Source organism: Macaca nemestrina, chromosome 18 (assembly GCF_043159975.1).
Source record: "Macaca nemestrina isolate mMacNem1 chromosome 18, mMacNem.hap1, whole genome shotgun sequence".
NCBI lineage: Eukaryota > Metazoa > Chordata > Mammalia > Primates > Cercopithecidae > Macaca > Macaca nemestrina.
Genome location: NC_092142.1, coordinates 29,816,874 through 29,838,485, shown reverse-complemented (window position 1 = coordinate 29,838,485; position 21,612 = coordinate 29,816,874). Strand labels below are relative to the sequence as shown.

The 21,612-nt window shown below is 37.6% G+C and overlaps 1 long non-coding RNA gene across 1 annotated transcript in view; it reads left to right on the top strand.

The window, feature by feature from the left end:
- The window catches only part of LOC105482981 (uncharacterized), a 43,790-nt gene extending 24,984 nt beyond the window's left edge, over positions 1-18,806 (top strand). Inside the window, exon 4 of the long non-coding RNA XR_987963.2 lies at positions 18,511-18,806. This is a non-coding gene — a long non-coding RNA (uncharacterized lncRNA). The remainder of the gene's footprint in view (positions 1-18,510) is intronic.
- Positions 18,807-21,612: the final 2,806 nt, after the last annotated feature.

Here is a 21,612-nt window from a genome sequence, read left to right as displayed (position 1 = left end):
TTCAATGGATCACGTTTTTCTCTTTCTTTGTATGCCTTGTAATCTTTTGTCAAAAATTTGGTATGAAGCAAAGCAGCCACATCTCCCATTATTTGTCGACTGGTAAGGAAGACTTTTACTAATTAGCAGGCCTCTGGGCCTTGAGTTTATCCTAGGGTGAAGACATAAGGAATTCTCAGGTATTTTCTAGGGAACTGTCTGGGCCTGTGTTGTGGTTTTTATTCTTTTCTTCAATATTTCTTATCTACATTTAACCCTCTTAATTTTTTTAAAGGGTCTCACCCAAGCTTTTTCCCAGGGTCTTAGATTTCCCATTATATTCCTCTCTAATTTCTTTTTCACAGGTATCTGAGGATCTTACTATCCCTCTGCAGTTTTTGCATTTCAGAGCAGCTCTCTCTCCTTCCACGGAATCGAATCTGACATCCATGCTATGCCACCATTCTTTGTCTAAACTTTAAGTCAGCGGAGACAGAATCCAGTCTTTTGGGCAGGTCACACACAAACTCGAACATTTCAACCAAGCTACATGCTATTCCAGCTTTCATGATGGTAGGAACTGGGACTTGGGCCATACTTCCTTTGACTTTTACACCATGCAGGAAGGAGTTGGGGAAAGAATGAGTTAAAAGGACATAAAAATTTCTACCATTTAAAATATTTCTTTTTCTTGACATTGTCTAACTAGCTTTTAGAATGGCTATAAAGGTGTTTTACTCAGCATGTAGTTGTATATTTGATGTTTCCATGGGGGCCAGACTCTGGAGCTTCCTAGTCTTTCATGTTTCTGATGTCACTTTTTACTCTCTTTGCAGTTTTCATCTCAGATGTTAAACTATTGTCTTAGCCTGTTTTTACTGCTATAGAAAAATACTTGAGACTAGGTAATTTGTAAATAATGGAAATTTCTCATTTTTCTGGAGGCAGAGAAGTTCAGGATCAAGGCACTGGTAGGTTCAGTGTCGTGTAAAAATTAATTTCTCCTTCACATGACATCTTACTACTGTGTTCTCAAATGATGGAAGGCAAATGAGCAAAAGGACCAAAAACTGTGTGAAGCCTCTGTTATGTTGGCATTCATCCCATTTACAAAAGAGAAACCCTCATAACTTAATCACCTCCTAAAAGTCCAACCTCTCAATACTATTGCATTGGAGTTTAAGCTTAAATATGAATCTTAAAGAGGACGCAAACATTTAAACCATAGCCCCTGTCTATTTTGTCTCTATCATAATCTTTTGTCCCAGGTTACTATGTTGCTGCAGTTGTTTTTGATCTCCTAAGAAATGTTTGAGCAATGATCGCTACTTTTCTCTTCTCATTTCTCAGTTATGCAAAACAGAAATGAGTGCCTTGTGTCAATATTTCAGGTAGCCCCGAGACAAATTTGAATGTGCAAACACATAATTTGTGAGTAGGGTCTTCTCTTCACCTTCCTTGACCATGTACTAGAATGCCACACTGGAAAAACATGTTGCTGTCTTGACAACCGTGGCTAAGGCAGAGAGAAAATAAGGCGATTGCAATTAAAACATACACTACTGTTTTCTATCATTTTAAAGTTGTCTTTTAGTTTATTCAGCATTTGCTTCATTGCTCCAGGCTGATTTGTTCTGCCAGTTTGGCTTGGGTATTTTTTGTTTATTTTGTGATGGTTTTGTGGTGGGAATAAGAGCTTGCAGCTGCCTACCCCATAATTTTGATGATACCTATTTTATTCTTTTTGATGCTATTGTGAATGTAATAGTGTTTATTTTTTCAGGATGATTATGGCTAGTATACAGAAATAAAATGCTGTTATTGTGCTGATACTATTTGCTGAATTTTAAATTAGTTTTAATAGTTATTTTCTAAAAGGTTTTATATATTAGTCTGCTTGCAGATAGATAGTATTACTTTTTGTTTTCCAATTTAGATGCTTTTTAATTTTTTTGACCAATTGTTCTGGATAAAATGAACAGTATGGTGTTCAGTAGAAGTGGCAAAATTGGGCATTTTTGTCTTTCTCCTGATACTAAGAAATAAGAGTTTAGTTTTCAACCATAGAATATGATCTTAGCTGTGTGGTTCTCATAAATTACCTGTATCAGGTTGCAGAACTCCCTTCTATTTCTAATTTGTTGAGTGTTTTTTTATTAATGGCGATTAGATTTTATAAAATGCCTATCATGCATCAATTACAATTGTCTTTTTTTGTTAAGGTGGTATATTTTATATTAAATTGATTTTTTATGTTGAACACCTTTCCATTCCTAGAATAAATCCCATGTGTTTATGATATATAAGATTTTAATTATCCCCTGAATTAAGTTTGCTAGGATTGTACTTACGATTTTTGCTTTTTTTTTTTTTTTTTTTTTTTTGAGACGGAGTCTCGGTCTGTCGCCCAGGCTAGAGTGCAGTGGCCGGATCTCAGCTCACTGCAAGCTCCGCCTCCCGGGTTTACGCCATTCTCCTGCCTCAGCCTCCCGAGTAGCTGGGACTACAGGCGCCCACTACCTTGCCCGGCTAGTTTTTTTGTATTTTTTAGTAGAGACGGGGTTTCACCAGGTTAGCCAGGATGGTCTCGATCTCCTGACCTTGTGATCCGCCCGTCTCGGCCTCCCAAAGTGCTGGGATTACAGGCTTGAGCCACCGCTCCCGGCCGATTTTTGCGTTTATATTTATAAGGCAGGTTGGTATGATGTTTTCTATTTTCTAGTGTCTTTTTATAGCCTTGATATCAAGGCAGTCATAACCTCGTAAAATGAGTCACGAAGTGTTTTCTCCTCCTCTTTGTGTAGAGGAGATTTAGAAGAGTAGTTGATTCTTTTATAAGTGTTTGGCAGAATTCAGTGAAGCCATCTGGGCCTGGCCTTCTCTTAGTTGAGCATTTCCTGTTTATGGATTTTATTTCTTGCATCAAATTTACCTCTTTATATTTTCTATTTCTAACATCATTTTTTTGTATTTTCTTTGCCTATTTTAATCTAGTTTTTTGGCATACAGTTGTTCATAGTATTCTCTTTTTATCCTCCTTATTTCTATAAGGCCTGTAGTAATGTAACATCCTTTATTAGTCATTTTGTTAATTTAATTCTTCTCTCCCTTCTTTATCTAGCTAAAATTTGTTGACATTACAAATCTTCAAAAATTTTTTGATTAATTTTTTGTCTTTGAATACTATGTTTATCTGATCTCAGCTCTAATTTTATTGTTTTCCTCATATGAGTTTACATTTACTTTGTTCTTTTACTTATTCATTTAGGTAGAGAGTTAGGTTAATATAAATCTGTCTTTTTGATGGAAACATTAACAGTTATAAATTTGCCTGTGATTCCTCTTTTTGCTGTATTTCTTAAATTTTGGTAGGTTAGATTTTTAATATCATTTGTATCAAAGTGTTTTAAAATTCTCATTATGGGCCGGGTGTGGTGGGTAATCCTGTAATCCCAGTACTTTGGGAGGCTGAGGTGGGCAGATCACTTGAGGTTAGGAGTTCAAGACCAGCCTGGCCAACATAGTGAAACCCCATCTCTACTAAAATTGCAAAACATTAGCCAGTGTCGTGGCGTGCACTTGTCATCTCAGCTACTCGGGAGGCTGAGGCAGGAGAATCGCTTGAACCTGGGAGGTGGAAGTTGCAGTGAGCTGAGATTGTGCCACTGCACCCCAGCGTGGGCGACAGAGCGAGACTCCATCTCAAAAAGAAAATTTTTTTTGTTATGATTTCTCTTTGTCCCTCTGTTTGAGTGTGTTGTTTTATTTAAATCTATTTACAAATTTTCTAGTTTTCCTTTTGATACTAATTTCTCATGTTATTCCATTTGGCCAGAGAAAATTATTTGATTTCTTTTAATTATTTTCAAATTAATTGAGAATTGTTTTGTGACCTAATAATATATAATGTCTCCTGGAAATTGTTCCATGTGCACTTGAAAAGAAAGTATTCTACTTTTTTTGTGGGGGTGGGTAGAGTGTTTCATATATATATTTGTTAGGTCTAGTTTGTTTACAGTGTTTTACCAGTCCCCTATTACTTGTTGATGTTCTGCCTGATGTGGTATTGAGGTATTTATTTGTTACTGTAGAATTGTTCATTTTCTCTTAAATTCTGTCCATTTTTAACATATTGAATATTTAATATATTTTCATATATTTGAGGGTTCTTCTGTAACATATGCATATGCTTATAATTGTTGTATCTTCTTACTGGATTGACTCTATTATCAATACATAATGCTCTTTGTCTCTTGTTACAACTTTGATGTGAAGCCTGTTATTTTCTGATGTTAGTATACTAACCACCTTTCCTTTGATTATGATTTGCATGTAATATCCTTTTTGATTCTTTCACTTTTAAACTATTTGAGCTTTTCAATGTTATGTAGAAAGCATACGGTTAGATGATGATTTCTATTATCCATTCTGTGGTTTTCATTGAATAGTTTAGCCCATTTATCTTAAAGTAATTACTCACAAGAAAGGACTTCTCTCATTTTTCTATTCATTTTCTACATGTGCTAAACCAGTTTTTGGCCCTTTTTGCCTATATTACTCCCTTCTCTAGTATCGGTTTTGCAGTCTATTACTTTGATTCTCTTCTTGTTTTCTTTTTTAAAAGTTTATTTTAGGTTCAGGGGTACATGTGCAGGTTTGTTATATAGGTAACTTGTGTGTCACAGGAATTTGGCATACAGATTGTTTCATCAACCAGGTAATAAACATAGTACCTGAGAGTAGCCTTTTGTCCTCACCCTACTCCTACCCTCCACCCTCAAGTACGTCCTGAGGCCTGTTGTTCCCTTCTTTGTATCCATACATACTCAATGTTAATCTCCCCCAATAAATAAAAACATGTGATATTTAGTTTTCTGTTCCTGTGCTAGTTAACTTAAGATAATGGCCTCTAGCTCCATCCATGTTGCTGCAAAGGACATGATACTATTTTTTATGGCTGTGCAGTATTCCATAGTGTATAGGTACTATGTTTTCTTTATTCAGTCTATCACTGATGGACATTTAGACGGGTTCCATGTCTTTGCTATTGCAAATAGTGCTGTGATGAACATACATGTGAATGTGTCTTTATGGTAGAGCAATTTATATTCCTTTGGGTATATACCTAATAATGGGATTGTAAGGTTGAATGGTAATTCTGCCTTGAGTTATTTCAGAAATTGCCAAACTGCTTTCCACAGTGGCTGAAGTAATTTACATTCCCACTAGCAGTATATAAGCATTCCCTTTTCTCCACAACTTTGACAGCATCTTTTTTTATTTGACATTTTAATAAAAGCCATTCTGACTGGTGTGAGATGGTATCTCATTGTGGTTTTGATTTGCATTCCTCTAATGATTACTGATGTTCAGCATTTTTTTCATCTGCTCATTGGCTGTGTGTGTCTTCTTTTGTTCATGTCCTTTGCCAACTTATTAATGGAGATTTTTGTTTTTGCTTGTACATGTATTTAAGTTTCTTATATATGCTGAATATTAGACCTTTGTCAGATGCATACTTCACAAATACTATTTTCCCATTCTGTAGATTGTCTGTTTACTCTGTCGATAGTTTCCCTTTTCTGTGCAGAAGCTCTTTAGTTTAACTAGGTCTCCTTTGTCAATTTTTCTTTTTGTTACAATTACTTGTGATGTCTTCATCATAAAATATTTTCCAAGGCCATGTCCGGAATGGTATTTCCTAGGTTATCTTCAGAGTTTTTAATAGATTAGATTTTATATTTAAGTATTTATTCCACTTTGAGTTGATTTTTGTATATGGTATAAGGGATGAGTACCCATCACTCTTCTGTACATGGCTAGCTAGTTATCCCAGTACCATTTTTGCACTGGGAGTCTTTTCCTCATTGCTTGTTGTGGTCAATTTTATTGAAGATGAGAAGATTAAAGATGTATGGCATTATTTCTGGATCTCTATTTTGTTCCATTGGTTTATGTGTCTATTTTTGTACCAGTACCATGGTGTTTTAGTTACTGTATAGTACAGTTTGAAGTCAGGGAATGTGATGTCTCCAACTTTGTTCTTTTTGCTTAGGATTACCTTGGCTATTTGGCCTTTTTTTGTTTCATATGAATTTTAAAATAGTTGTTTCTAATTCTATGAAGAATGTCATTGGCAGTTTGATAGAAATAGCACTGAATCTGTAAATTGTTATGGGCAGTATGGCCATTTTAACAATATTGATTCTTCCTATCCATGAGCATGAAATGTTTTTCCATTTGTTTGTGTCATCTCTAATTACTTTGAGCAGTGTTTTGTAATTCTCATCGTGGAGATCTTTTACATTGTTTGTTAGCTGCATTCCTAGGTATTATTTTTTCTTTTTGTGGCTGTTGTGAATAGAATTGCATTCTTGATTTGGCTGTCAGTTTGGATGTTGTTGGTGTATGGGAATGCTACTGATTTTTGTCCATTGATTTTTGTATCCTGAAATTTGCTGAAGTTGATCAGATCTAGGAATTTTGGGGCAGAGACTATGGGGTTTCCTAGGTATGTAATTATATTATCTGCAAACAGTGATAGTTTCACTTCCTCTCTTCCTATTTGGATGCCTTTTATTTCTTTCTCATGCCTGATTTCTGTGACGATGACTTTCAGTACTATGTTGAATAGAAGTGATAACAGAGGATATCCCTGTCTTCTTCTGTTTCTCTAGGGGAATGCCTCTAGCTTTCAGTCATTTAGGATGATGTCGGCTGTGAGTTTTTCATAGAAGACTTTTATTATTTAGTGGTATGCTTCTTCAATGCCTAGTTTCTTTAGAGTTTTTAACATTAAGGAGTGTTGAATACTATCAAAAGCTTTTTCTGCATCTACTGAGATGATTATGTAGTTTTTGGTTTGGGTTATGTTTATGTGGTAAATCACAGTTTGTTTGTTTTTTTTTATACTTTAAGTTCTAGGGTACATGTGCATAACGTGCAGGTTTCTTACATATGTATACTTGTGCCATGTTGCTGTGCTGCACCCATCAACTCGTCAGCACCCATCAACTCGTCATTTACATCAGGTATAACTCCCAATGCAATCCCTCCCTCCTGCCCCCTCCCCATGATAGGCCCCGGTGTGTGATGTTCCCCTTCCCGAGTCCAAGTGATCTTACTGTTCAGTTCCCACCTATGAGTGAGAACATGCGATGTTTGGTTTTCTGTTCTTGTGATAGTTTGCTAAGAATGATGGTTTCCAGCTGCATCCATGTCCCTACAAAGGACACAAACTCATCCTTTTTTATGGCTGCATAGTATTCCATGGTGTATATGTGCCACATTTTCTTAATCCAGTCTGTCACTGATGGACATTTGGGTTGATTCCAAGTCTTTGCTATTGTGAATAGTGCCGCAATAAACATACGTGTGCATGTGTCTTTATAGCAGCATGATTTATAATCCTTTGGGTATATCCCCAGTAATAGGATGGCTGGGTCATATGGTACATCTAGTTCTAGATCTTTGAGGAATCGCCATACTGTTTTCCATAATGGTTGAACTAGTTTACAATCCCACCAGCAGTGTAAAAGTGTTCCTATTTCTGCACATCCTCTCCAGCACCTGTTGTTTTCTGACTTTTTAATGATCGCCATTCTAACTGGTGTGAGATGGTACCTCATTGTGGTTTTGATTTGCATTTATCTGATGGCCAGTGATGATGAGCATTTTTTCATATGTCTGTTGGCTGTACGAATGTCTTCTTTTGAGAAATGTCTGTTCATATCCTTTGCCCACTTTTTGATGGGGTTGTTTTTTTCTTGTAAATTTGTTTGAGTTCTTTGTAGGTTCTGGATATTAGCCCTTTGTCAGATGAGTAGATTGCAAAAATTTTCTCCCATTCTGTAGGTTGCCTGTTCACTCTGATGGTAGTTTCTTTTGCAGTGCAGAAGCTCTTTAGTTTAATGAGATCCCATTTGTCAATTTTGGCTTTTGCTGCCGTTGCTTTTGGTGTTTTAGACATGAAGTGTTTGCCCATGCCTATGTCCTGAATGGTACTACCTAGGTTTTCCTCTAGGGTTTTTATGGTATTAGGTCTAACATTTAAGTCTCTAATCCATCTTGAATTAATTTTCGTATAAAGAGTAAGGAAAGGATCCAGTTTCAGCTTTCTACATATGGCTAGCCAATTTTCCCAGCGCCATTTATTAAATAGGGAATCCTTTCCCCATTTGTTGTTTCTCTCAGGTTTGTCAAAGATCAGATCGCTGTAGATGTGTGGTATTATTTCTGAGGACTCTGTTCTGTTCCATTGGTCTATATCTCTGTTTTGGTACCAGTACCATGCTGTTTTGGTTACTGTAGCCTTGTAGTATAGTTTGAAGTCAGGTAGCGTGATGCCTCCAGCTTTGTTCTTTTGACTTAGGATTGTCTTGGAGATGTGGGCTCTTTTTTGGTTCCATATGAACTTTAAAGCAGTTTTTTCCAATTCTGTGAAGAAACTCATTGGTAGCTTGATGGGGATGGCATTGAATCTATAAATTACCTTGGGCAGTATGGCCATTTTCACGATATTGATTCTTCCTATCCATGAGCATGGTATGTTCTTCCATTTGTTTGTGTCCTCTTTTATTTCACTGAGCAGTGGTTTGTAGTTCTCCTTGAAGAGGTCCTTTACATCCCTTGAAAGTTGGATTCCTAGGTATTTTATTCTCTTTGAAGCAATTGTGAATGGAAGTTCATTCATGACTTGGCTCTCTGTTTGTCTGTTACTGGTGTATAAGAATGCTTGTGATTTTTGCACATTAATTTTGTATCCAGAGACTTTGCTGAAGTTGCTTATCAGCTTAAGGAGATTTTGGGCTGAGACAATGGGATTTTCTAAATATACAATCATGTCATCTGCAAAGAGGGACAATTTGACTTCTTCTTTTCCTAACTGAATACCCTTGATTTCTTTCTCTTGCCTGATTGCCCTAGCCAGAACTTCCAACACTATGTTGAATAGGAGTGGTGAGAGAGGGCATCCCTGTCTTGTGCCAGTTTTCAAAGGGAATTTTTCCAGTTTTTGCCCATTCAGTATGATATTGGCTGTGGGTTTGTCATAAATAGCTCTTATTATTTTGAGGTACGTTCCATCAATACCGAATTTATTGAGCGTTTTTAGCATGAAGGGCTGTTGAATTTTGTCAAAAGCCTTTTCTGCATCTATTGAGATAATCATGTGGTTCTTGTCTTTGGTTCTGTTTATATGCTGGATTATGTTTATTGATTTGCGAATGTTGAACCAGCCTTGCATCCCAGGGATGAAGCCCACTTGATCATGGTGGATAAGCTTTTTGTTGTGCTGCTGGATTCGGTTTGCCAGTATTTTATTGAGGATTTTTGCATTGATGTTCATCAGGGATATTGTTCTAAAATTCTCTTTTTTTGTTGTGTCTCTGCCAGGCTGTGGTATCAGGATGATGTTGGCCTCATAAAATGAATTAGGGAGGATTCTCTCTTTTTCTATTGATTGGAATAGTTTCAGAAGGAATGGTACCAGCTCTTTCTTGTACCTCTGGTATAATTTGGCTATGAATCCATCTGGTACTGGACGTTTTTTGGTTGGTAGGCTATTAATTATTGCCTCAATTTCAGAGCCTGTTATTGGTCTATTCAGGGATTCAACTTCCTCCTGGTTTAGTCTTCGGAGGGTGTACGTGTCCAGGAATTTAGCCATTTCTTCTAGGTTTTCTACTTTATTTGTGTAGAGGAGTTTATAGTATTCTCTGATGGTAGTTTGTATTTCTGTGGGGTCGGTGGTGATATCCCCTTTATCATTTTTTATTGCATCTATTTGATTCTTCTCCCTTTTCTTCTTTATTAGTCTTGCTAGCGGTCTGTCAATTTTGTTGATCTTTTCAAAAAACCAACTCCTGGATTCATTGATTTTTTGGAGGGTTTTTTGTGTCTTTATCTCCTTCAGTTCTGCTCTGATCTTAGTTATTTCTTGCCTTCTGCTAGCTTTTGAATGTGTTTGCTCTTGCTTCTCTAGTTCTTTTAATTGTGATGTTAGAGTGTCAATTTTAGATCTTTCCTGCTTTCTCTTGTGGGCATTTAGTGCTATAAATTTCCCTCTACACACTGCTTTAAATGTGTCCCAGAGATTCTGGTATGTTGTATCTTTGTTCTCATTGGTTTCAAAGAACATCTTGATTTCTGCCTTCATTTCGTTATGTACCCAGTAGTCATTCAGGAGCAGGTTGTTCAGTTTCCATGTAGTTGAGCAGTTTTGATTGAGTTTCTTAGTCCTCAGTTCTAGTTTGATTGCACTGTGGTCTGAGAGACAGTTTGTTATAATTTCTATTCTTGTACATTTGCTGAGGAGTGCTTTACTTCCAACTATGTGGTCAATTTTGGAATAAGTGCGATGTGGTGCTGAGAAGAATGTATATTCTGTTGATTTGGGGTGGAGAATTCTATAGATGTCTATTAGGTCTGCTTGCTGCAGAGATGAGTTCAATTCCTGGATATCCTGGTTAACTTTCTGTCTCGTTGATCTGTCTAATGTTGACAGTGGAGTGTTGAAGTCTCCTATTATTATTGTATGGGAGTCTAAGTCTCTTTGTAAGTCTCTAAGGACTTGCTTTATGAATCTGGGTGCTCCTGTATTGGGTGCATATATATTTAGGATAGTTAGCTCTTCCTGTTGAATTGATCCCTTTACCATTATGTAATGGCCTTCTTTGTCTCTTTTGATGTTTGATGGTTTAAAGTCTGTTTTATCAGAGACTAGTATTGCAACCCCTGCTTTTTTTGGTTCTCCATTTGCTTGGTAAATCTTCCTCCATCCCTTTATTTTGAGCCTATGTATGTCTCTGCATGTGAGATGGGTCTCCTGAATACAGCAGACTGATGGGTCTTCACTCTTTATCCAGTTTGCCAATCTGTGTCTTTTAATTGGAGCATTTAGTCCATTTACATTTAAGGTTAATATTGTTATGTGTGAACTTGATCCTGCCATTATGATATTAGCTGGTTGTTTTGCTCGTTAGTTGATGCAGTTTCTTCCTAGCCTAAATGGTCTTTACATTCTGGCATGTTTTTTCAATGGCTGGTACCGGTTGTTCCTTTCCATGTTTAGTGCTTCCTTCAGGGTCTCTTGTAAGGCAGGCCTAGTGGTGACAAAATCTCTAAGCATTTGCTTATCTGTAAAGGATTTTATTTCTCCTTTACTGATGAAACTTAGTTTGGCTGGATATGAAATTCTGGGTTTAAAATTCTTTAAGAATGTTGAATATTGGCCCCCACTCTCTTCTGGCTTGTAGAGTTTCTGCCGAGAGATCTGCTGTTAGTCTGATGGGCTTCCCTTTGTGGGTAACCCGACCTTTCTCTCTGGCTGCCCTTAACATTTTTTCCTTCATTTCAACTTTGGTGAATCTGCCAATTATGTGGCTTTGCGTTGCTCTTGTTGAGGAGTATCTTTGTGGCGTTCTCTATATTTCCTGGATTTGAATGTTGGCCTGTCCTACTAGGTTGGGGAAGTTCTCCTGGATGATATCCTGAAGAGTGTTTTCCAACTTGGTTCCATTTTCCCCCTCACTTTCAGGCACCCCAATCAGACGTAGATTTGGTCTTTTTACATAATCCCATACTTCTTGCAGGCTTTGTTCATTTCTTTTTCTTCTTTTTACTTTTGGTTTCTCTTCTCGCTTCATTTTGTTCATTTGATCCTCAATCGCTGACACTCTTTCTTCCAGTTGATCGAGTCGGTTACTGAAGCTTGTGCATTTGTCACGTATTTCTCGTGTCATGGTTTTCATCTCTTTCATTTCGTTTATGACTTTCTCTGCATTAATTACTCTAGCCATCAATTCTTCCACTTTTTTTTCAAGATTTTTAGTTTCTTTGCGCTGGGTACGTAATTCCTCCTTTAGCTCTGAGAAGTTTGATGGACTGAAGCCTTCTTCTCTCATCTCGTCAAAGTCATTCTCCGTCCAGCTTTGATCCGTTGCTGGCGATGAGCTGCGCTCCTTTGCCGGGGGAGATGCGCTCTTATTTTTTTAATTTCCAGCTTTTCTGCCCTGCTTTTTCCCCATCTTTGTGGTTTTATCTGCCTCTGGTCTTTGATGATGATGGTGACGTACTGATGGGGTTTTGGTGTAGGTGTCCTTCCTGTTTGATAGTTTTCCTTCTAACAGTCAGGACCCTCAGCTGCAGGTCTGTTGGAGATTGCTTGAGGTCCACTCCAGACCCTGTTTGCCTGGGTGTCAGCAGCAGAGGCTGCAGAAGATAGAATATTGCTGAACAGCGAGTGTACCTGTCTGATTCTTGCTTTGGAGGCTTCCTCTCAGGGGTGTACTCCACCCTGTGAGGTGTGGGGTATCAGACTGCCCCTAGTGGGTGATGTCTCCCAGTTAGGCTACTCAGGGGTCAGGGACCCACTTGAGCAGGGAGTCTGTCCCTTCTCAGATCTCAACCTCCGTGTTGGGAGATCCACTGCTCTCTTCAAAGCTGTCAGACAGAGTCGTTTGCGTCTGCAGAGGTTTCTCCACAGTTTTTTATTTGTGTATGCTAAACCAACCTTGCAGCCCAAGGATAAAGACTACTTGATCATGGTGAATTAGCTTTTTGATGTGGTGCTACATTCTGCCTACTAGTATTTTGTTGAAAATATTTCTATCTATATTCATCAAGAATACTGGCCTGAAGTTTTCTTTCTTTGCTGTATCTCTTCCAGGTTTTGATATGATAATAATGTTGGCCTCACAGAATGAGTTACAGGAAGAGTCCTTTCTCTTCAATTTTTAAAAATAATTTCAATAGGAATGGTACAAGCTCTTCTTTACACATCTAGTAAAATTTTGCTGTGAATCCATCTGGTCCTGGGATTTTTCTGGTGGGTAGGTATTTTCTTACTGATTCAATTTTGGAACACGTTATTGGTCTGTTCAGGGATTCAATTTCTTCCTGGTTCAGCTTGGGAGGTTGTATATTTCCAGGAATGTATCTATTTCTTCTAGGTTTTCTAGCTTGTATGTACAGAAGCTTGTAGTTTTCTCTTAGGGTATTTTGTATTTCTGTGGCATCAGTGGTAATGTCCTTTTCTGATTGTTTATTTGAACCTTTCCTCTTTTTTTTATTTACTCTTCTAGCTGGTAGTCTATCTATCTTATTAATTCTTTCAAATAACCAACTTCTGAATTTATTGATCTATTATATGGGTTTTGAAAATCTCAGTTTCCTTCAGTTCGGATCTGATTTCGGTTATTTCTTGTCTTCTGCTGGCTTTGGGGTTGGTTTGTTCTTGTTTCTCTAGTTCCTCCAGTTGTGATGTTAGGTTGTCAATTTCAGATCTTTCTAACTTTTTGATGTGGATGTTTAGTGTATAAGTTTCTCTCTTAACACTGCTTTAGCTGTGTTCCAGAGATTCTTGTATGTTGTATCTTTATAGTTTCAAAGACTTTCATAATTTCTGCTTTAATTTCATTGTTTACCCAAAAGTCATTCAGGAACATGTTGTTTAATTTCCAAGTAATTGTATGATTTTGATCAATGTTCTTAGTGTTAATTTCTATTTTTCTTTCTCTCTGGTCTGTGAGTGTGGTTGGTATGATTTTTTAAAAATTTGATGAAGATTATTTTATGTCTAATTGTGCAGTCAGTCTTACAGTGTGTGTGGCACGTGCAGATGAGAAGAATATGTATTCTGGTGTTTGGGGGTGGAGAGTTCTGTAGATGTCTATTAGGTTCATTTGGTCAAGTATCGAGTTCAGGTCCTGAATACCTTTGTAAGTTTTCTGCCTCAGTGATCTGTCTAATCACTCTGAATTCATTGCTGAAGTCTCCCACTATTACTGTGTGGTTATCTGTTTCTTCACAGTCTCCAAGAATTAGTTTCATGAACCTGGGTGCTCCTGTGATGCATGAATATATAGTTAGGATAGTTAGGTCTTTTTGTTTGAGTTCTTTACCATTATGTAATGTCCTTCTTTGTCTTTTTTGACCTTTGTTAGTTTGAAGTGTGTTTTGTCTGGAGTGAAATAGCAACCCCAGGCTTTTTTCTGTTTGCTTGGTAGATTTTTCTCCATCCCTTTTCTTTGAGCCTACAGGTATTGTTGCATGTGAGATGTTTCCCTCAAAGACAGCACACCATTGGGTCTTGCTTCTTTGTCTAACTTGTTACTCTATGCCTTTTAATTGGGGCATTTAGCTCACTTACATTCAAGGTTAGTATTGATATGCGCAGACTTCATCCTGTTATGGTGTTAGCTGGTTATTATGCAGACTTGTTTGTGTGGTTGCTGTATAGTGTCACTGGTCTGTGTACTTAAATGTGTTTCTATAATGGCTGATAACAGTCTTTTATTTCCATATGTAGCACTCCCTTCAGGAACTCTTGTAAGGCAGGTCTGGTGGTAACAAATTTCATTAGTGTTTGCTTGCCTGAAAAGGATCTTATTTCTCCTTCACTTATGAAGCTTAATTTGGCTGGATATAAAATTATTAGTCAGAAATTATTTTCTTTAAGAATGCTGAATATAGATTCCCAGTCTCTTCTGTCTTTGTTTTGGTATTTGACATGACACTAGTCTGGTAATTTAATGTGTGTTGTAATTCGGGTACTCACAGGATGAGATTCTGCATTTGGTTTTCAGCAATCTTGGCCTTGTGGTTACTGGAGATAAGCATCTCCATGGCAGACACAGAAGCTTTAAGGTCATTAACGTGGCATTTGGCATACATTGTTTTTTCTGAGCTCATTCTTTTCTTTCTCCACTTTGTCCACTGACATTACATACAACCAGTCAATATTCATATATTTTTATTTTGACAAAAATGTTTCAAAGTATTATGTGCATGGTTGTCCAGGTTCTTGATTCTAAAAATGCTTCATTAGGGGTATTCAATGGCAGTATTCTGCACCTTTTTGCCATATCATGACATGTACTATCAATGCTCTTATTACTACTGGAAATAATTAATAGTGTCTGAATTTAATCAAATTATTGAGCCCAATACAGAAACTTCAGAACCAAATAATAAGATTTACCAAGGTCACTCCTGTTAGAACCACTCTTAGTACCAAAATCTGTATTAGCCAAGATTCTTTAGAGAAATAGAGCCAATGGTATATTGTCTAACTTATCTCAAGTTTTCATAACAAGTACCACAAACTGGGTGGATTAAACAGCATACAATTATTTTTCTACAATTCTGGATGCTTTAAGTCCAAGATCAAGGTCCTATTATGCAGGGTTGGTTTCCGGTAACCCCTCTCTTTCTGGCTTATAGGAGGCTCCCTTCTGTGTTCTCATATAGCTTTCCTCTCTGTGTGTGGAGAAAGAACTTTCTGGTGTCTCTTCCTCTTCTTATAAGGATACCACTCCTACCAGAATAAGGGCTCTCCCTTATGAACTCATTTAACCTTAATATATGTAGTGTATAATTCAGTAATATTTATAATACATATTATATGTGTGTATATATGTGTGTGTGTATATATGTGTGTGTATATGTGTGTGTATATATATATGTATGTGTGTGTGTGTATATATATATATAGGCTCATTTTATTATGGAGACTGGCAAGTCCAAATCTGCAGTGTGGGCTGAGAAGATCAAGATTGAGATCTGAGAGGGCAATTCCACTTTTAATTTTGAGAAAAATTTGACACAGTTAATTGTGCAGATAAAGTACAAAAGCGATCGAATGGAGATATTTCTCTTGCTCAGGAAGGCTGGCTTGTTTGTTTTATTTAAACCTTCAGATGACTGGATGAGGCCCCACCCGCAGTATGTAGGACAATCTGCTTACTCAAAGATTACAAACTTAAATGGTTAATGTCATCAAAAAGAAACAGCCCTCCACATTGAAATAAGATTAACCCACAGAACCTTAATTTTAATGCCTGAAAATCAGGGAGGGGGTGTCAGTTATTTGCTGATGTTGTTATAATGTAATAGAAGGCAGCACACACGGTTTCTTTTCTATATTCTCATGTTTCTCTTGTTTTGTGGTATGGCAACACTGGTGGACTAACACTGGTGAGTTTGTTTGGGTCATGTATTCCATTATGTTCAAGATGATATAGGATATAAGGAATACATTTGATTACTGATTTGTTGGAAGACTTTCCAGGCAATCTTAAATAAATTAGTTCAGGGTGTCAGAAGAATCCTGAGTCAACAAAAAAGTCTGCGAGTAGAAACTTTGAGTCTGGAAAGGACGATGTAGACCCTGTAGTGTGACAAGTCCTCCACTAGATTACTTCAAGGTGTATATCCACTGCTTGAGCACTGAATGCCAGGTAGTGAGCCAAGGCCATAGGGATCAGCTGAGGAGCAGTTGTTTCTGAGAATGCAAACATCCTAGAGAGTATCTGAGAACATACCAAGGGAGAGTCCCATGATACACACACAGTAGGCCAAGAGCTGTAAAATTAGCTCAAAAGCAGCTTAAAGATGGGAGGTGATGTGGACTCTAAAGCTGTCCTGCTGCCTCCTAGGAGGGTCCCACATGTAAGTCTTAATACACTTATCTACTTGCCAAGCTGGATTGGTCGGGTCATTATTTGGTCTCAGCTCCCTTCCAGATTGTGGGACAGGGAAACATTACAGTCTAAAATTTTTCTTATAACAGACCCATTTCCCGCTGCATTTCTCCACTAACTACAGCTATAAACCTTGAAAATCACACAGGAAGCCTTGAAAGGAGAGCTCTGAAAGGTGGTAGGAAGGAGACAATCTGTTTAAGGACTCCAGAACTGAAAGAATTGTTTTGTGGCAATGTATGTTATTCCCCTAACTCAACTGAGAAAAAAAAAGAGACCAACACTTAGTGTTTTTCAGCCCCCCAGATAGCAAAAAAACACAGCCCAAGTAAACTTATTTCTTCCCTGATGGAGGAATTTATCCAACAACAGAAGACCACCTTGGCATGACCTCAGAGTAGAATCATTCAGAAGTTTGCTAACAATAAAAAGCCAGAGAATTGCCAGAAGAATATTGCCGTAAAGGCTCAATGGTCTCCACATCTTACGGTTCACAATCCCATATAAGTAAAACAATATTTGGACATAAAATACTAATATTCATGAAATTATTTAATAACTATATCTGAATTATTTTATTTTTATCATCTTATATGATAGTTCATATACCCAAAAGAGAGAAAAATAATAGAAAAGAGATTAAAATTTTAATATTTTGTTCTCTTACCACGTGAGATATCCAGTTCATCACCTCTAATGTATGCTCTTCACTCTAAACAACTCTATATACTGATAAAAAAGTGTTTCTCCTACATCAGCATGAGCCCTGCCTCTCCAAGGAGACTCTGGAGGGCATTGGTGTTGAGCCTGGACTGGAGAGAACTATGTTTCTTACAGATTGGAGTTAACAAATAAAGTACAAGATAGTTAAATAAATTTCAGATAATGAATTACATATAGAATATCCAAATACTTATTATTATTATTATTATTATTATTATTATTATTTGAAACGGAGTCTCGCTCTGTCGCCCAGGCTGGAGTGCAGTGGCGCGATCTCGGCTCACTGCAAGCTCTGTCTCCCGAGTTCACACCATTCTCTTGCCTCAGCCTCTCAAGTAGCTGGGACTACAGCCACCCGCCACCACGCCCGGCTATTTTTTTTTTTTTTTTTTTTTTGTATTTTTAGTAGAGGCGGGATTTCACTGTGTTAGCTAGGATGGTCTCAATCTCCTGACCTTGTGATCTGCCCACCTCGGCCCCACAAAGTGCTGGGATTACAGGCGTGGGCTGCTGCACCTAGCCCCCAAATACTTTATACTACAGAGTTAGTAGCTGTCTTTCTGCTTTTTAGATGTAACTGTGGGTCTAGTAGTTTTACTTGCCGAATCCATCAATGCCACCATGAAATAATCATAGGATCTGAAAACGTGATGCCGACCTGGGAGAAAAGCAAAAAAAGAAAAATCCATAGAGGTCATATAGATTGGAACGAGCATGGAGAACTGGGTGCTATCTGGTACCATACAAATATATATATTTGAATGCACATCTCAGATTGCTCTGAGTAGTGACAGTTTGTCCTTAGGCTGAGGGTGAAGCCCCTGAGCACTCTCAGAGACAGATAATGCAGATCAAGTTCATCTTCCTTATTCTTTCATCTTAGCTTGTTTATGATATTGCAGGCCCGAAGGCATCCATGCAATCATGGAAATGTCAGTTTCGAAAAACATCATCAAGTGAACCAGGAACTAAAAACTAATCATAAAATCTATGTGCTTAGATCAAATATCTGAAAAAAATAAATAAATAAATAAGGTCTTCAAAGAAAGAAGCCATTTCCAAAACCAATGTTATTTTGCATTACAGAATGTTACCTTAGACAAAAATCAAGTTTTATAAGACTTATTTCCTCAGTTTTATAATAATATCTATTGCTTAGTGTTGTATTATTATAACCAAGCCCCTTGAGATTTCAGCACCCCGGCATTTTTAGCGACTGAAATAATGAAATTTCTAATTAAACCCTTGCTTGCTTGCACAAAAGCCAGCATCCCTTGTTTCTACAATACAATTATAAATGGTTGATATACTGTTCTCTGTCAAGCAGGAGGAGATAATTTTCTTTGTCAAGCACGAGGGTCACAGAAACATTTTGCAGAAGAAATACATGCCTTGAAGGACATTGTTACCAGCTGTTGACACCGAGAAGTCTTGTTGGTCAAGATGTTATCTGAGACTGAAGAAATACACACTTTTCCCCTCAATTCCCTTAAACTCCCCTTTCCTTATCTTCTGGCTGAATAAATATCCCCTGATGTTGCTTTGTTGATGGATTTGAGAAATTTTCTGTCCTACATTCTTACTTTGGCCCCACTGAATAAACGTTCCTCTATCTCCAAGCACCAGTGACACTGTTTGGCCTCAGCTGTACATCAGATTCATGAGCCAGGATTTGGAATTCTACATCATTTTATTAACAATATTATTTTAATAATTACTTGCATTCTTCCTGACATATTTAAGTGTAGCTATATAATCACAAAATATCCTGTTTTATTAGTATAACAATCAAAAGCATATTCCTCATCAATTTTACCATACTTTGTAAATAGCATTGAAAAACATATGACTGCTCATCAACAGCACGAAGCGATTATGAGAGCTGCAAATTACCTGGTTTGGTGAAGGAAAGGTTTTTTTCATTCAGTGGCAATAGTGGCAACCCAAGAAACACAGCTAGCAATATCAGAAAAGGGAATTGCCCTTCCTGGCTAATAACAGTTTTATTAAATATTTGTGTAAAATGCACAAATGGCAAGATAAGAATTAGGATATTTTAGATGCCATCAAAAAACTGAAATGCATATACTATTCATTAAACAGAGTAAGATACATCGGAAATCATGGACACTCCCAATCTGAAGACATTTTATTCTCAGCTCATGTGAGAAAAACATGAGTCAGAGAAGGCAGCTGCAGAGGTAGGAGATAGAAAAACACTGGACACAAATCCTGAGCTACAAATTGCTGGAAACTTTAAAAATCCTGTCTGCCAGTGCATGTTTCTGACCACAAAACCCAAAAAGATGAGGAACATAGAACACTTTTTCTTCCTAAAAGATTTAAAGGTCTTTTAACCTCATATTTTGGTGTATCACAGTAACAAGATTATAGTACTATGAACTACATCAAATATTGCATCAGGAATGAAATGGAGGGTATGTCCTCTGTGCCCAGGAACACTGATTAAAATTAGTCAAGACCCATGTTCTCAGACACTCCAGTGTTCTCTCCTTGACTCTGTGGCTAAACCGTTTATGAGACACCCAAAAGAGGAATATGTTTTTGAGATTTCTTTCACAACATGGTGACTATAGTTGTGTCAACCTAAGATAATCAAAAAGATTAGAAAGTAAGTTTAAAAGACTTTATTTAAATACAAACATTTAGGATAGGCCACCTAGAAAAGCACAGCTTTTAAAGAATGGAAGTCAGTATTCCAAAGTGTAGAATTTTAAGATCATTTAGATAAACAAAATTCCAGAAAGTTTAACAGAATTTTAACATCCTTCTATGTGAGGTTTAATGTACAGTTATAATATTTTGATTAGATAAGCTGGTCAATTTTTTGGAAAAGATACATTTAACATTCTAAACAAAGCAGGTTCTGGTGTCCCTGAAAGTGGTAGTTTTGATGTTAATGCTTGTTTACACTTATAGATTCTGCATTGACCACTAGAAGCCCCTCACACAATGGCAGCAGGTCAATGAACAAGATCTAAAAGATTCTACAGGCCCCACCCTGAGCCATCCTCCTGCTTTATAGGGTCTGTATTGATCTCTCATGATACAAGAAAGGTCTGCCCTGGACTTTCTGTAATCCTCAGACTGAAGGCTGGCCCTGTTTTATGAATCTCAGGGGGAGGCAAATTCCCTTTGTGTGCAAATTCTATGAGGGATCGCATCTGTTCTGTATTCTTGGGTTTTACAGCAAGAAGAGACAAGTTGGAGAAGAGATTCCTCCCAGGAAGGCTGCTATAGAGCATTCTGAAGAGCCCCAGATCCTGCATTCAAAATTTAATGGTGCAGATTTAGGTCCCTAGAGAGACGGGGAAGTGGAAGAGGCCAACTCAATGCACATGTACATGTCTGATTGGGCTTCCAGGCCCCAAGTTCTCTGAATTCATTTCTGTTATAAAGTCACCAGGTGCACTGAAAGACAGGGCTGGAACTGATGATTGCCACTTTATGAGGTTATTCTATTACAAATCTTTTCTAACTGTGCCCCAGACGAAACTGCAGAGCCCAAAATAGGCAGCGAGATCATACTGCATTCAGATTTTGAGGGCAGGCAAGATCTTCACTGAACTATTGTGGCTTGGGGGAAGAAAGCCTGTGAGAAAATTTGACGGGTATCTGCCAAAGTCCCTTCTAGTACGAAGCCTGATCTTTTATGTTTATATTTGATCTTGTAATTCTGAACAGTGCTTGGGAAATATAATTAAAACAACATTGCCTCCCAACCTAGAATGCCTCTCCACAAAGGTAGAAAAGAGATAAAACTGTTTTAAAACTCAAACCAGAATGTGATGTACATCAGAAGCAAAACATGTAGTGTTTAAACATCACAGTCTGGTTTAATTGAGTTATAAAACATACATGTTGTCAAGATTAATAGCCCCCAAGCAGGAAAATTTGACAGCACCATTTGGCAGTTTATCCTAAATTCACCTGGTAACGACAAAGATGATCTAGGTTTGATAATTGGCTTTATTAAAAGGAAAAATAGGCCAGGCGCGGTGGCTCATGCCTGTAATCTCAGCACTTTGGAAGGCCGAGGTGTGCGGATCACAATGTCAGGAGATCGAGACCATCCTGGCTAACACGGTGAAACCCCGTCTGTACTTAAAATACAAAAAATTAGCCGGGCGCCTGCAGTCCCAGCTACTCAGGAGGCTGAGGTAGGAGAATGGCCTGAACCCAGAAGGCGGAGCTTGCAGTGAGCCCAGACTGCACCACTGCACTCCAGCCTGAGCGACAGATCGAGACTCCGTCTCAAAATAAAAAAAAAAAAAAAAGGGGGAAAAATAAACTAACCTTTGTGACAGAAAATTGTTTTGCAACTTGGAACTAAGTGCCTAAATTAGGCTCCTATCTTACTGCAAAATTGTGAGATAGGGTACTATCTTTTTTCATATTTACATTTCAA